This window comes from Cnephaeus nilssonii (assembly GCF_951640355.1).
Source record: "Cnephaeus nilssonii genome assembly, chromosome: 14".
NCBI lineage: Eukaryota > Metazoa > Chordata > Mammalia > Chiroptera > Vespertilionidae > Cnephaeus > Cnephaeus nilssonii.
In genome coordinates, this window is record NC_137085.1 from 24,325,919 (window position 1) to 24,342,365 (window position 16,447).

The 16,447-nt window shown below is 43.7% G+C and overlaps 1 long non-coding RNA gene across 1 annotated transcript; it reads left to right on the top strand.

The window, feature by feature from the left end:
• Positions 1-4,112: 4,112 nt before the first annotated feature.
• On the top strand, positions 4,113-13,737 carry LOC307110786. Its single transcript, XR_013814491.1, has 3 exons — positions 4,113-4,248; positions 7,734-7,879; positions 13,586-13,737. It is a non-coding gene; the product is annotated as an uncharacterized lncRNA (long non-coding RNA).
• Positions 13,738-16,447: the final 2,710 nt, after the last annotated feature.

Here is a 16,447-nt window from a genome sequence, read left to right on the forward strand (position 1 = left end):
AGCTGCAAATAACAGCATCCAGTCTCTCGGGGCTTTGGCGATAATGGTGTTTAATATTCTCACTCACAAGGAGTCTGGAGAAGCAGACACAAGGATGTGATCAAGGACTCAGACTCAGTCTGCCCTTCTCTTCTGCCATCTCGTGCCACCGCATGCGTACTGCAGCTTCAAATAACAGAGTCGCCACATTCAAAAGCAGGAAGGAAGGGATGAGGTAGAAAGGCTTTTCCTAGTGAAATAGTGCGTGTTTTTTTCCAAGAACAATTTCAGGAAGTCTCCCGCTGACCGCTCCTTTTGTCTCCTGCCTGATTTTAATCACAGGCAAAGAGAAAAGGGATAATAGCCCAGTCACAATGCATTTGTTTGTGGCTCGGGTGGGAGCCTTTTTTTTTTTTTTTTTTTTAACCTCACAGGCTTTCTACTCACCACCCAAGCCATCTGGGGCTTCCGTTAGCCAGGCAGACGTGTATGTGGATAGCTCATGGGAAACATGTGAGCTGTGACTGCCCTGTTGCCGGGGGAAGTCAGCAAGATTTTTAATATTCTTCCTGCTCTTGACACTCTCTATGATATTTAGAAATGGAAGCAACATGGATATTTATTTTATTTAGATTAGATTTATTTAACTATATAGTCACAGGGTTAGGTCCTAAGAGCCTTTTGAAAAGATATGGTTATAGATGAATTGTTTTGGAGCGGTCAAAGGGCTTTGAGAAGCTAAGCTTGTTAGATTCCTAGAGGAACGCCCAGAGGATGGCATTTTCTTTTTGATAGGAGAGGCCATCTGAGCAACTGAACATGAAACATCACGGAAACAGTAAGGTTATTATTGCCAGTTTCAAGGAAGTACAGATAAACTCAAATCGGAATGGGGATTAACTAGTTAACAACTGAAGGTTATGATTTCTACACACTACTCGCCCCCCCCCCCCCAATACATAACTTTAATTGCTTTAAAATATGGCAAATAAGTCTGAGGAATCATTCGGTATCTTGCTGTTTCAATAGCTGGACAACTTAGATCTTATTCGTCAGCTGCTGACCTGTTCCTTTTTCAGAAACACAGATACCATCCAAACATTTTCTGATGTCCTTGTTTTTCACTGTTGTGGCTTGCTGAAATAAAGCAGATGAATTTGATACAAGTTCAATGTCGTTTTCTTCAAGAATCAACTCACCTTTCTGGGCTTGAGTTACTGAACAAGCAATGCTTGAGCGTTGGGTGGTTGGAGCTCTGAGTTCTTATAGCCCACCAGGGGCGGAGGTCCCACGAATAACGGGTGTCCAGATGGAGTCCTTATCCCAGTGTCGCACTTGTGATTTGGGGTGTTCTGGGCCCCTCCTAACGGTGCTCCCATTACACCCCATTCCCTCAGGATTGACATGGCACTTGACATAAGTGTCTTGATTGACAGTGACTCCATATTGAATTGTCATAGGTGTCCAAAAACTCTGCTCTGCTCGTGCTCTATACAATAAATAAAAGCTAAATTAAATGGGGGAAAATTGCCCAATTTCTCTTCTTTTGGATGTCACACAAACTTTGAGAGACTCCATCTTAATTTTATATGTAATCAGAGACACTTAGGCTTCCTTGCGTAAGACTGTGCAAATGGAAACATTCATAGAGCATAAAAGTACATGAGGTAAAGAGGAGGGAGTCAATCTAAGAATCAAAGAAAACCTTCCTATAAAACATAGGTTGCTGCAACAAATACATTTTAGAAAATTTCTAAATCAAGTTTTTGCAAGACTCAAGAGGACCTCGAATCTACAAATCGTGTAGTCATGCAACAATAAAAAAAATAATAAACAAATAAAATGAAAAAGATTTAAATATATCTGTTGGTTGTGGTGAGTTTGATGAGTATGTCTGGGTCACAAATTTCTGAATCCTGCCCCGTCAGCTCCTTTCAAAGGCCACCCCCTAGCGCGTGTGTATAAGTGACCAGTCATAACAGAATCGTCCCCAAATCTTGACATCCTCCATTCTTGTGAGTTGGGCTAGACCTGTGGTCAGCAAACCGTGGCTCTCGAGCCACATGCGGCTCTTTGGCCCCTTGAGTGTGGCTCTTCCACAAAATACCACGGCCTGGGCGAGTCTATTTTGAAGAAGTGGCGTTAGAAGAAGTTTAAGTTTAAAAAATTTGGCTCTCAAAAGGAATTTCAATCGTTGTACTGTTGATATTTGGCTCTGTTGACTAATGAGTTTGCCGACCCCTGGGCTAGACCATGTGACTTGTGCCTAAATGGGGGACTTCCCTCTGGTTCTTGCCTAGTCTTCCAAGTGGAGAAAACAACTTTTTCAAGTGGGAGGAGGATCCCAAAGCTGCACAGGAGCAAAGAGAGAAGCAATGAAATAGAAACCATCTAAAAAGGGAGATTCCCCAACACCCAGAGGCACGGGAGCATTTATCTGAACACAGTTCCACGTAAGCTGTGTCCTTCCTAGAAATACTAATTATTTTCAGACATCAGAAGGAAAAATCCTGAGCTTCCCCTAGAGGACAGAGGGTGTGGCCGGCACCTCCCCACGCAGTATTCCTAGAAACACCATTCTTTCCAGACATCCGAGGGAAACGCCTCGAGCTCCCCCTAGAGGACAGAGCCTGTGGCCTGGCTTCTCCGTCCTGGGCTCCCCGCAGGCTTAATGAACGGGGACCTCACTTCCCTTCTCCAGGGGCATTGGCCAGCCCCTTCCTCCTCGAGCGGACCCCTCTTACAGTACTTACCACATTTTATGCTCCGGTACAGCCATCTCTCCCCTGCACCAGTGATCCAGAATATGTAAACCAGAATATGTCACCCCCCCCCCCCCCCCCCAAAATGCCACTTTCATTTTGAGTTAAAGGCACCGCAAAAAACAGCAGATGGAAAAACGGGCGCTCCGATCTCCCTTTTCATTCCTGAAAGCAGGAGATGAAACTCCCTCGTGAAAGATGTCCTCCCTAGACCAGGAGGAAAGAAAAATTCTTATCTCCAGAGCGCCAGGCGAGGTGAGAGTAATCTGTACAAACCTGGATAAACTCACCCTTATCATCCCTGTCACCATTAACTGTCCTAACCCGAGTGCCTTTGTCTTGTCATCTTTGACCTCGGATACGTGTTTGGGTCTTCTTTGGGGTTTCTCTTTCCTGTGGGGCCTCCCACGTCCATGGAAAAACTTGTTTGTTTTTCTCCTGTTAATGTCTTATGTCGGTTTAATTCTCAGGCCCAGCCGGACACCCTAAGAGGGTAAAGCTTGGCCTCCCCTACAGGTAAAAGGACTGTGGCTAGGTCTTCTCCATCCTTAGTAGCAGAGCCTGGAACCCAGTCAGCCACCAGCAAGTATACTGGTGAAAGAATCAAACGATATAACACTGGTGTCAAACTTGATTGCCTATTGGAATCACCTGGACCTGACCCCAATGATTCTGGCTTCACTGCTCTAGAGGGGAATGGCATTCAGGTTTTCAATGTGCTGCCTAAGTCGGGAATCGTTGCAACACACACACACACAAAAGTAGAGAAAATGGGGAAGAAAACCTAACGCCACCTCTCAGCTATAACCACTCTTGTTAATATTTTGGTGACTTTCTCTTCTCATGGAAACACAAACCCAATGTGGAAACACAGGATATTCTACAAGTCATGATAGAACTCAGTTTCTTTATCCAACCCCCCCCCTACCCCACCCAAGCCCCTGCACCTGTGTGTGTACGGTGCCTATGTACAGTTTTATGCCTTTATAGTATCCCATTGTATGAATGTAATACAATCACTTAACATATCTCCTACTAATGGATGCTTATGTATTGTTTTAAAATTTTCTGTTCAAATCAGCTCTGCAGTAAGCACCCTTGTCCACACGTTTATATCACCATGCCTGTTCTATCCCTGCTATTTATTTTTCCAGTCCGATTGATGCTTCATTACACTATTCTCTCCTCACCTAAATTAAAAAAGAAAAGAGAGCAAGGAGGGAAAGAAGGAAGGAAGGGAGGGATGGAGGAAAGAAGGAAGGAAGGAAAGAAGGAAAGAAAAGAGACATGAAAGGCAAGTTTAAGAAACAGAAAATCTGGCTTTCTTACCTATTTCCTCAGCTTATTTTGGAGACGACGCATATTGGAATGATGCCCAAGGATGTCAGTGTGTTTGAAACAAGGCCAAGTCCCATTCCTGGTTCCCCGTGGCCCATGTCTGTAGCCTCAGGACGAACATTCAGGAGGCAACAAGCCAGGGATCCTCCGGGCGTGGATTTTCCAGCAGGTAGTCCATTAACCACAAGAGGTCACTGGGGCACAAAAGATCATTGCTTCTTTGAACAAACTTCCTGGCTGAGCAAGGTAGTTTTAAGGTGTTTGTTGGCAACAGCAGGAATCGGAGTGATCTGATAGGACAAACCCATGTCACAATCACTCTTACAAGTTATTGTATTCAACTTGGCTAAGATTTTGTGTAGAGTTTTTCCATCGACGTTCACTAAAGAGAGTGGCTATAAATTTCCTTTTTCGTGCCATCTTGTCAGGTCCGGTTTCAAGTTTATGCTGGTCTCATAAATAAGTTGGGTAGTGTCTCCTCTTTCTGTATTCTGGAGTAGTATATTAAGTAAAACCAGAAGCACTTGTTCCATGATTAAAACAAACCAATAAAAGTGTGTGTCCCTAGAATTTTCCTTGTGGTAAGATCAACTTCAGTTTTTAACTTTTTTATGGTTATTTCTGTTTCTTCTTGAGTCAGAATTATTGTCTGAGCAATTCACAATGAGCCCACGTTGTGATGAGATCTTATTGGACGATGGCCAGAGTGAGTTGGACAGATCTATTTTTGATGATGGCCCTCGGGCAAGTCAGATGGCATCACCCCAAAAGCACATTAATGCTAATTCATCCAAAACTATCCCAGCAAGAAAGGTGTAGGCCTGGGTTAGTAATGTGCCCATTTTTTGTAGCTCTGATATCATCGGACTGGATGGACTGTATATTCTTCCAAATATCCTCTCTCAGTATTTCTTTCAGATGATCTTCTGATAAATAATTAGGAGACGGGAACCCAACTTTATACTCCATTGTTGTGAAATAAATATTTACATATATGCAAGCAATCAAGACAGGTGTGGGACAGGGCCACTTAGAGGCCAAGAAAAATCCAGCTACTTCCATCATTTTAAGCTTCCAGTAGTATAATTTAAAATGAAGAAATAGCAAAACCACAGTCCCAAAACTATGGTATAATTTGAATGTGTACATTAGCAAATTAGTGGTTTTGAAATCACACATAAAGCCATAACTACATATAATTCATTTGGCCATAACATATCATGTGAATTTGAGGCCTTTCTTTTTTTTTCTTTTTTCTTTTTCAATTACAGTTAACGTTCAGTATTATTTTGTATTAGTTTCAGGTATATAACATAGTGGTCAGACAATCATATACTTTAAAAGTGTTCCTCCTGCCCTAGCTGGTTTGACTCAGGGGATAGAGCTTCAGCCTGCGAACCGAAGGGTCCCACGTTTGATTCCAGTTAAGGGCACATGCCGGGTTGTGGGCTTGATCCCCAGTAGGGGGCGTGCAGGAGACAGCCAATCAATGATTCTCTCTCATCATCGATGTTTCTATCTCTCTCTCCCTCTCCCTTCCTCTCTGAAATCGATAAAAATATATTTTTTTAAAAAATAAAAGTGTTCCTCCTAATATTTAATTCGATAAGGGATTAAAAGTGTTCCTCCTAATATTTAATCCAATAAGGGATTAGAACTTATAAAGAACTCATTCACCTCAATACCAAAAAAACCCACACAATCCAGTTAAAAATGGGCAAAAGACTTAAATATACACTTCTCCAAAGAGGACATACAGATGGTCAGTAGACATATGGAAAGATGCTCAATATCACTAATCATCAGAGAAATGCAAATTAAAAACCACAATGAAATATCGCCTCGCGCCTGTCAGAATGGCTATCATCAAAAGATCAACAAACAGGGTTGGTGAGGATGTGGAAAAAGGGAACCCTCATGCACTGTTGGTGGGAATCCAGATTGGTGTAGCCACTATAGAAAACAGTGTGGAGGTTCCTAAAAAAAAAAATTAAACAATTTTGACCCAGAGATTCCATTTCTGGGTAGATATCTGAAGAAACCCAAAGTACTAGTTCGAAAGAGTAGATGCACCCCTATATTTGTTGCAGCATTATTTGCCATAGCCAAGCTATGGGAGCTTTTCTTTAATACTAGAGGCCCGGTGCACAAAAATTCGTGCACTCATGGGGTGGGTGGGTGTCTCTCAGCTAAGCCTGCACGCTCTCACAATCCGGGACCCCTCAGGTAGGGTCCAGTCCCATCACAGCATAGTTCTGGTTCCCTGGGCCTGCGGGCCCGGGGGAGGGACCCAGAGGCCAGTCTGATGGCAGCATGGCTCTGTTCCCACAGCTCCCTCCTGCCACAGTGCCATGGGTGGCCAGGACCCAGGACTCACTCCTGCCGCACCGGCTGGGACCCAGGACTGACTCCTGCCATGCCAGTCGGGACCTTAGCCTAGTTTTTGGTCATCCGTCTGGTCGTTTAGGTCGTGACAGACCCTGGCTTTTTATATATTAGGATGAAGTTCCCACCCCCTCTGACATGGGTCCTGGAGAACATTAATTTTTACAATACCCTGTTATACATAATTATTAATAACGAACTACAATGCTCGCTAATGACTGATTACTATAATCATATTGCATTCATTTCCCTTACGCGCCTTATGCACAGGTGCAGCATTTCTCTCCACTAATACTAGCAGTGAATATTTTAGCAACTGATTGCCACATCATTAGTCTTGTACTGACTTGTTTGGTGTGTGCAACAGGAAATATTTCACTTTCAGAGAACAAGAAAAATAGGTTTATTTGCGTTTACGCTTATTAATTGTGCAGTTATTCAGTGTCTGGTAAGTTTAAATATATATTTTATTGATTTTTTACAGAGAGGAAGGGAGAGGGATAGAGAGTTAGAAACATTGATGAGAGAGAAACATTGATCAGCTGCCTACTGCACACCCCCTACTGGGGATGTGCCCGCAATCATGGTACATGCTCTTGATCAGAATTAAACCTGGGACCTTTCAGTTCACAGGCCGATGCTCTATCCACTGAGCCAAACCGGTTAGGGCTGGTGTCTGGTAAGTTTAATGTTCAAGAAAAAATATTAATTTTTATTAAAATGTTCTATTATTTTATGTTAACGATTACTCATTTATTTCAGCCCTTTGTATTCAGCATGTCTCTATCAAAAGAAACCTACGTTTCTATGCAAATTGAAGCTTTTATTTTTTTGTGGCCCACATAAACTTAAACCTTGTTTATTTGGCCCATGTTAGCCTTTGATTTTGACATGCTTGTTGTAGCCTGTATGTTCATAGCCAAGTAGTTCTAGCCTTGACTAGACTTCCTCCTTGGCCAAGGTAAAAATATCATTGATACATGCCTAATTTAAAGCAAAGCTATTCCAGGTTTTAAGCAAACATGTAAGAACATCCACCCTGTATGGGCTTGATTTTTACAACCGAATTTAAAGGAGGTGAATGTCTCTGACAAAATAGCTCAGGGTTCAGAATTGTCCATATCTGTTTGCCCTTTGCCTTTCTTCTTAAAAATGATTAGCTAGCAGGGCCACTAATGGAAAACAATATTACATCATCTGGGTATAAAGGAATGCTTGTCCTTTGTTAATTCTTCTTTGGTGTTTTCTATTTCTGTTCTCCTCCCACAGTCACAGAGCAGAAGGAGAGGAGAAAACAGACCCATGAAAGGATTGCTCCTCATCACAGCCCGGCACCCACCTCTATCCTCCGTTGTCCACAGAAAACGCACAGCTGACGTTCTGTCTCTGAGCAGAAAACCCTCCACTCCTAACTGGTAGTGCAAACTCATTTGCATTCTTCTCTGACAATCTCAGAGAAAGAGACTATCTTTCTCTGAACTCACAAGGGGGCTTGCTTCTCTTGTGGCCCTCACCACATAACCTTGGAAGATACTTAAAAGAGGAACCAAAATTGTGATGTCAGACCCAAGTGCCTTTTAAGGAAGGTGGGGTATGTTAGCGGAGGTCTCAGGGCTGCTGAGTGGCTGGTCTCTAGGGGAGTGGATGGCCCTGCCCCTTAGCCCAGCACGTTGATTTGTCTGGGGTTACAAAGATTTAGCAGTGTGTTGGGCATACTGCCTCACCTTGTAGAGTAAAAACAGTTCTGACTTCTAACGACAATCTGTAGGGAAGGAAATGAGGACATGGGAGAGGAGAGAGAGAAGTTGAGCCCGCCACCTTGAGTGGGACAGCCCATCTGGCACCTGGTGGGGTGTTTCAAAGGACTTTTAAGAATAGGGATGACTAATGCTCAATTTCAAATTGTTCTGTGGCCACCATGTAATTCCTCCCTCTCTCTGCAAACCTTTAGCTATGTCTGCTGTTAAATCAATTAAACAAGGAGGCCACTCTAACACCCTGCTGGTCTACATAAGCAAACCCAAAACCTAAGCCTGTAAGTGCTTCATGGCTACGAAATCAAAACCTACGGACACCAATCACTCACAGCCTGCAAGGTTTTAAGCTACTGCCAACCAAGAATTTCTTTACTTTACTTCCACCTTTTCGCTATGAAAGTTTTCTGCCCAGCTTCCTTGGTCGGAGTGCTTTTGACCATTTGGAATTGCTCAAATAAGTTCTTAAAAGTTTAATATACTTCAGTTTATCTTTAAATATATATATATTGATTTCAGAGAGGGAGGAAGAGAAAAAGAGAGAGAGAGAGAGATATGATGAGAGAGAATCATTGATCGGCTGCCTCCTGCACACCCCACACCAGGGATTGAGCCTGCAACTTGGGCATGTGCCCTAACTGGGAATCAAACTGAGACCTCCTGGTTCACAGGTTGACGCTCAGCCACACACGGCCGGGCCTTTGTGTAAGTGAAACTGTTTGCTTTTGTCTTTTGTGGAAATCTAATGTAGGAGTCGTTTTCCATCTAGGTCACCCTGGCATGGACAGGGCTGATGCACTGAGGCTGGGGGATGATCCATGAGCTCGACTGAACTGATTCAGTGTGGCCTTGATAAGAGAAACCCCTGGGAATTTCGCCCAGATGGGGGAAGGCATTGGGCTCTCTGGAGGTTATAGAATGGAAGTTCAAGACAATCTTATCTGGATCTAAAAAGGCAAGGAGGCCCTAGCTGGTTTGGCTCAGTGGATAGAGCGTCGGCCTGTGGACTGAAGGGTCCCAGGTTCGATTCTGGTCAAGGGCACATGCCTGGGTTGTAGGCTTGGTCCCAAGTGTGGGGCATGCAGGAGGCAGCCAATCAATGATTCACTCTCATCATTGATGTTTTTCTCTCTCTCTCCCTCTCCCTTCCTCTCTGAAATCAATACAAATATATTTTAAAAAATTAAAATAAAAAGGTAAGGACAACCGAGCTGAGATTGGAGTTATTTATATCTATTTGTGATCTTGCCTTCTCTTCCCTACTAGATTCAAAAGAGACCTTCACTTTTGCAGAACAACAATAAATGGCTAACCTCATGGGTTCAGGATGGATGAGGGAGAAGGAATGAAGGAAAAGATCCCAGAGACCGTGCCTTAAGGGTTTGGGGGAGAGGGGAGGGAACTGGAAAAATGGCTGCTGAAATGACCTGCCCACACGTGGGCAAGAGCTCTAGCAAGAAGAAACTGTTTCTGTTCTCTGATCAAAACATTCCCGAATAGAATTATTTTTATTAAGTGACTGCCTTCTTTCTTCCCATGTTTGGGATCAAAGATCTGTGTTCTCACTTGACAAATGACCCAAAGGAGAGTCGCCAAAATGAGCGGCAGAAGAGGGCAGGCCCTGCGCAGGAAACATTAAAAAAGGGCAAATGCAGCCCCTTCCCTGCCCCCGAGGAGCCAGGGCACCTGCTGCCTGGCCGTGATCCGTCTGCGTGCAGCCTCCTCTGCTGGGTGCCATGATGGGATGAGGACCTCCCTGGGCTCCCTGCCACGGAGATAACTTGTTCCAGCCTCTCGCTCACACCTCCATCTGGCAGCCCAGCAGGGCCTCGCAGGCCCGCAGTCAGCTGTGGCACAGAGGGCGGGGGTGCCGTGGTGCGGGCCAGCCAGCCATCTCGCGAATGAAGCCAGCCTGTCTGCCTTCCCCGCAGGTGGCCCTTCCTGCCGCTCAGTCTGTTCTGACTCTGGCAGCATGTGCGTGGCCTTATCTCTTTGTTTATCTCCCCTCTTTCATTCCCTTTTACACTTTCCACAAATAATATTGCCAATTTCTCCAGTCTCCTCTAACCTGCTTCTTCCTCTCTTCATCTCTTTCAGTGATTAAGTCATACTTTCCTTGGATTCACATAACAGGGGAAACAATCTTTCCTCACCTACAGCTCCTGACTGCCCTCTGAGGGAGAGGGTACCTCTTCTTGGGTGTGAGCATGCAACTGCTGAGATGGACTCAGGGTCCAGCTTAATTTATCTGCATATAAAATGGAGGAAGCTTTGGTGGCTGGGAGTGAGATGAGGGATTCAGAGTAAAGAACATAGTCGATGAGGTTGGGTGCTGTGGGAGCAAAACTTTTGGAACCACTCCTCTTTGGTGACAGAATTTGGAGAGTATGGAGAGGAGAAAGGGATGATGGTGCTGATAGCAATACTATTTATATAATACTTAATTTTTGCCAGGCATTTTGCTTTTTTGTTCATTCAATACAATCCTCCAACACTGTTATAGGTCAAGTTTTAGGAAAGTTTGCTGAGAAAACTGAGGCTCAAAAAGGTTAGAGAACTTGCCCAGAGTCACAGAAGTAGGAAGCTCGGCGCTGGAATTTGGAGGACAAGTTCTAGCTGACTCTAAAGTCCACATTCTTTTGTTTGTTTGCTTATATTGCTATTAATCCTCACCCGAGGATATTTTTCCATTGATTTTTAGAGAGAGTGGAAGGGGAGAGACAGAGAGAAGAACATCGATGTGAGAGAGACACATTGATTGGTTGCCTCCTGCATGTGCCCTGACTGGGTCCAGGGACTGAGCCTGCAACCGAGATACGTGACCTTGACCAGAATCAAACCCAAGATACTTCAGTCTGGGGGCCAAAGCTCTATTCACTGAGCCAAACTGTCTAGGGCCACGGTCAGCAAACTGTGGCTCGCGAGCCACATGCGGCTCTTTGGCCCCTTGAGTGTGGCTCTTCCACAAAATACCACAGCCTGGGCGAGTCTATTTTGAAGAAGTGGCATTAGAAGAAGTTTAAGTTTAAAAAAATTGGCTCTCAAAAGAAATTTCAATCGTTGTACTATTGATATTTGGCTCTGTTGAATAATGAGTTTGCCAACCACTGGTCTAGGGCAAAGTCCACATTCTTAATAACTGAATTATATTGACTCACCAAGAAATTTTATGGGTAGGGCAGAAAGTTGAGTTTGTAGGTGACTGGATTCATTCACCTTGGAGGCTGAGTGACTTGTTCTTCATTTTGTGGGAGCGTAGGTGGCACCAAGGAGGTCACTAAACAATTGACTGGTCCACCATATGCAGATATGCTGGCTAGCTACCTGCCCCTCAGTGTCCGGGTGGGTATTTTTTCCCAGCCTTCCAGGACAGTGTAACTCCAGATCTGGTCAGCCTGGCACCTTCATTCCCAAAGAGGGCCGAGATGAGATGAAGCAAACCCAAAGAATCATAGGGGAGGAAGAGGCGAGGGGTTGGAACCTCCTAGTTTCTCTTATACAAGCCAGTATTTTGAAGTACTCTCATCAATAAATAATCCATTTCAACAACACTTCCTTTAAAGAACATTTTGTAGTCTAACCTAAGTTCTTCTATTATTCTTCAAAATAATTTTCTTTGTTCTATGATAACCAGGAATGTCAAAAACATGCAGTTTTGGGGGGAGGAGACCCTGTGCTTCACTGGATAGATGATGAGTTCAAAGTCCCAGGATGACCTTAGAGTCTGTACAGTCCTTGCCCTGGTGCTTACAATAATGTGACCTTGAGGCAGAGATGGGATCAACTCCCTCCTCTCCAAAACAACACCTACCCTGCTGACTTCCCGGGAATTGAGAGAAATATTCTATGTGAAGTGCCCAGAAAAGGCCTGTAAGGAGGAGGCTCTCAACAGATGGCAATGACCGCCCTTGGGCAATGTCATCCAGCTATTCAGGGTAGAGTCAGGGCCAGAATTTTGTTTTCTGATTTTTAAATGTGTGTGTGTGTGTGTGCAGTGTAATGTCTGCTTCTGTGAAGTGACATAGTTTATAATACTTTGTAATTATCATTTTCATAGCACTTAGAGCAGTGATTTTCAACCTTTTTCATCTCATGGCACAGAGAAACTAATTACTAAAATTCTGAGGCACATCAAGAAATATATAATTATTTTTGGCCGATCTGACCCAAAAAATGGGTATAATTTTGACTCATTCACACCAGACGGCTATTGTTGTGTCGGGTGTGGTCATATTTTATTTGAAAATCTAAGGGAAAAGAGGTCAGTGCCCTCACTAAATCGTCAGGTATTGCGTGTTTTAAAACTTCTTGCGGCACACCGGTTGAAAATCGCTGATTTAGAGGCTACCCTTCAGTCAGCGCAACAACAAGGGAAAGTTAGACAGGGGTGGTATTGCTAGGCCGACTTCACACATCAGGGAAGGGAGGCTGAGAGAGTGATTTCCTTCAGTTTCACAGCTAACCAGCGGCACGGCTAGACCCCCACCCAGACCTGGTGCCTCCCACCCATGGCTCTTTCCCCAGCACACAATGCCTTCCAAACTACAGGCCAAACAGAGATAAGGAAAAGTGAGAAATATGCCGGGATCATTAATGACATAAATAACCAACAATTCTGATTAGATAGTGAGGGGAAAATTGAACTTTGAGATGATTGAGCAAGAGGCGGAGAGAAAACACTGACGAGGCAGTACAGCACCCACGCTGAAGGAATGTGGGGACTGGGCGGTCACTGCGGACCAGAGTAACTCTTTCCTGTCGGAAAAGTACTGGCCACTCAGTAATTCTGAAATTCTGCAGCCCCTTCTTTCCAGTTGCCCCTGCCTCTGCAGCATCCTAACTGCACAGAGTTGCTTCCTCAGACAAGGAAAGCCTCAAGTTCTTGGCCACATTTCAAGCTTCAATTTTACTCTTTTGTCTCAAAGGGGTGGTATCGCTAAGGCCTAGAATTTGGATACTTTTACATTCACTGACCCTGGAGACTTGAATCCAGGCAGGCACTCTGGTCTCCCTAGAACACACGGAGTTTACATTGCCTAGTGAGGAGGAGCGTCTAAAAAAAGTCCCCCGAGGAAATGAAAGGCTCCTGCCGCAGGCTTCATTCTGGTGCTTTAAAAACCATCTGCCCCCTCAGATTCTGGCATTTTAGAAAAATTACCACATCACTCTCCCAAAGTGACATTTACTATTCTAACTCTGTGACTATCACCAACTACACTGGATTGTAAACTTTAGGTGACTTGTACGGGATGTAAATTCTATCTCAGTAAAACTGTTGCATTAATAAAAGGGCCATAAAGGAATTGAAAGCCTGGTCTCGAAGAGATATGTGTACACTCATGTTTAAAGCAGCTTTATTCCCAACAGCCAAAAGGTGGAAGCAACCCAAGTGTCCACTGGCCTATGGACTGTTATTCAGCCTTGAAAAGGGAGGAAACTCTGACACATGCTGCAACATGAATGAACTTTGAAGACATCATGCTAAGTGAAATAAGCCCGTCAGGAAATGGCTAATACTGTGTGACTCTCCTTATATGAGTAAGGAGAGTCACCTGGGATAGTGGAATTCACAGAGGCAGTGAGTAGAATGGTGGTTTCCAGGGTGGTGATGTTGATGGGGGGGGGGGGGGGGGGCGGGGACAGGAATGATCAGTTGTTTAATGGATCTAGAGTTTCAGTTTTACAAGAGAAAAGAAGTTCTGGAGATTGGTTGAGCAACAATGTGAATGTAACGAACACTACAGACTGGACACTTAAAACGGTTAAGATGGTAAATTCTACATTATGTGTATTTTAGCACATTTTTTAAAGGCGAGGGGGCACGGTGGTTTGAATGCACCATTTCGGGGCAGCTGCAGCCTGGATTCCTATGAAATTCCAAAAGATGATGAAACTGAGGACAAAACAGGGTTGGAGGATTCCCGTGAGCTCTCAATTTTGAATATTTTATCGAGTTGAGAGACTTAAAACACACACCTGCCAACCGTCTGCGTTGCTCAGGAGTGACTGTTTTTCAGGCCTGGTAAGCTGCAGCCTTGCTGTCGTGAACTTTGAGTTCCAGTTACACATCAAACCCTGGAAGCAGGCAAATGCTGATGCCACAGGAGCAGCAGCAGGTGTCACCACTCGGGGCGGGTGCACCATGCCCTCTGACGTGCTTGGTCAGTCTGCTGTTCACGTGAACCGGTGCCCAGCAGGAGCAGGGCCACCTGGGTCTGCCTACGCAAGTCATTCTTCCCTGATTAATGAAGGTTTAGCGTCCAAGGTTATGCTGTGCTGGGGGGAGAGGGAAATTGCTAATCTATGCAGTCTTTGGTGACCCAAATGTAAACAGCTCTGCTTTAGACCACTGAGTCAGAGTGAGTCAGACTCGCTATGTGCCCGTCTTGGGAAAAGGCTCTTTTTGAATTAATAACCTGAATGTTTAGGCTAACAAAGAACTAGCTTAATCATGTTCCATCAATGTCTCATGTATTCTAAATATAATAACAAGTTCAGAAACATGTAATAGTCACACCATCAGAATTCTGATTGTAAAATTTAGTTAAAAAATAAGCAACTCGCCTAAGAGAGCAGTCGAGAGGTCTACCTAAACAATAATTTGGCTAGGGAAAAATTCTAAAGTATTCAACTAGCCTTTCTCAATAAATACTAAGATTCAAAGCCATTCATTTTTTAAAAAGTGTTTCTATTTCTTTATGACAATTCACCAGAGTTTCCTTATCCAGAAAACATGCGATTTTAGACAGGGGCTCAGATTGGAGATATCTATAAAAAGAAGTCAGTGCATCATAGGACCTAAAAAAATGAGCTATTATTATTGTTGTCATTATCACAACAAGAATAATTAGAATTAGTAACATAAGTGAAATTGTTTTTACCATGCAGCTCTCAGCGGGTGGACTGTTTTAGTCACAATTCCAACCACCCAAGTCCTGACCCCCACCATCTGTCACTCACCCCATGCTCCATTCTTTCACCACTGTCCACCTCTACTTCCTCCATTCTTCTTTGGCAAAATAAAACCTGATGAAACCTCCCCAGATTGGGTCATCTGGGTCTGATCAATCAAGCACGAGGTGCTTGAATGAGCACCAGGTGGAGATGGGAAACCAGAAAGTATGCCTTTGGGTGGCAAGTGGATTCAGGAGTGCTGATGAGAGCTTTACCTGGCCTAGCCCTCCACTATCCTTAGAACAGGCCGTGGCCAAGACTTCTCCAGACAAGTGAGCCTCAATTTTGTGTTTCAAACATTTCAATTTCCTTTAATAATCACATTCGATGTTTAACACCACCCACTTTTAGAAGCGACCTGACCTCTAAACTCTATTTAGACAACCTAGTTCTCTGATACTTTTTCCTTCATTTCATTGACATTTCACTTGTTCACTCATAAATTCTAATGTCACACTCAATACCATTAAGCACTTTGACTCCACCTCCCCCCATTTTATGAATTATCCCAAAGAAATATATTCCTGAGAATTTATACTTTCCTATGATCATGTTTTATTGATCATAGATTTCATTGTTTTTAGATTTCCCCATAAGGTTTATTTGCTTCGTTCATTATTTCACTCAGGAAGCACATAATATTTTCTTTACCTTCTCTTGATTTGGATTTTGCTTTAATGCTCAAGAGAAAAGCTGTGGAATGAGCCCATACCTGGACAGTGCCATATCTAGGGGAGATGATGGCTTAGATCAGTCACTTTGAGTTTTATTCTAGTCTTTACCAAATTTAAGACAAAAATGTAAAATTTGAGAAAGAATGAAAATAAAGACAGTGTGTTCAGCATTAAAAAACCCTAGGGAGTCCAGGTTGATTTTGGGGCATAAGGAAGGGGTGCCTGCTGGATGCAGGCACTTTACAAACTTACATAATGCTCTTGTAAAGTTGTGATTCCACTTTACAGAGGAGAAAAGTAAGGCTCAGAGAAATAAAGGCAACCTTGGCCAAGGTCATGTATTTTTTAAGTGATGGAGCTAAGCTAACATTCTTCCTAGTTTCCCTCTGTGGATTCTAGAGCTCAGCCATGCATTAGCTGTTTGACTTAGAGGAAATCCCCTAACCCTCTGTGCCTTGGTGTCTTCACCAGTCAAATGAAGAGTCTGGAGTAAGAACTACATGGTCTGCAGGTAGCCCTTGTAGCTTTAACATCCAAGGAATACAGTGAGTATGTGAGCATGATTACAAGGATTGGCTGTTTATGAGCCAATCAGAGGTAT